The sequence below is a fragment of the Arachis duranensis genome, chromosome 4 (genome assembly GCF_000817695.3).
Source record: "Arachis duranensis cultivar V14167 chromosome 4, aradu.V14167.gnm2.J7QH, whole genome shotgun sequence".
NCBI classification, from domain to species: Eukaryota; Viridiplantae; Streptophyta; class Magnoliopsida; order Fabales; family Fabaceae; genus Arachis; species Arachis duranensis.
The window spans coordinates 107,748,723-107,749,554 of NC_029775.3; positions in this window are offsets into that span (position 1 = coordinate 107,748,723).

Here is an 832-nt window from a genome sequence, read left to right on the forward strand (position 1 = left end):
ATATGATGTGGTCATATATGTGATGATGATTATTGATGCCTTGGTGGTATGATGTATGAGAAATATGCATGTTGTGATATATGCTTGATGATTGGTTATGGTTGAATTGTGGGTTGAACCATGTTGATGGTGAGTATGATGTTGATTGTGTACAATAATGATTTATTGGAATTGGTGTTGTTGAGAATTGGCGTGAGGAAGAGTATATGATATGTCAATGTGTTTGAGTTTGAGTCACTTGGGTGAAGTGGGTTAAAATGATGAGATAGTGATTTTGGTAATTGTGGTAATGTGTCAATGTGTGAGTTGAGGAGGCTTGATGTTGAATTTGATATATTTTGATTGATTTCAAAGAAAAGGGATGAAATTGGCATGTTTTGATTGATTTTAAAAAGAGTTGAAAATGGCTTGTTTTGAAAATGGCATATTGTGGTTTTGTATGAAAATATAGTTTTTGGGCATACTTTGGTGGGACATAACTTGGACTACGGATCTCCGTTTTGTGCCAAATCTATTTAGAAATGGAATTGGATCCGGGATGTCCATGCCATTCAAAGAACGGGTGAAAAACGGTTTAAAATGAGAAAGTTATGTCCGTTGGAAGATTGGGGTATAAATTGGTGAATTCTGCAGCTTTTAACTTAGAAAATTTTTAGCAGAATGACCCCTTGCGCGTGGGCGCACTTGGCGCGTACGCGTCGTTCTTCCAGAAAGCGCCATCCACGCGTGCGCGTGCATGACGCTTATGCGTCTATTGTGCTGCACCCAATGCCCAGCCACTTTCCAGAGAGTTATGCCAGAACTGTGCCAGTGTTGTGCCTGGGGCACGAGA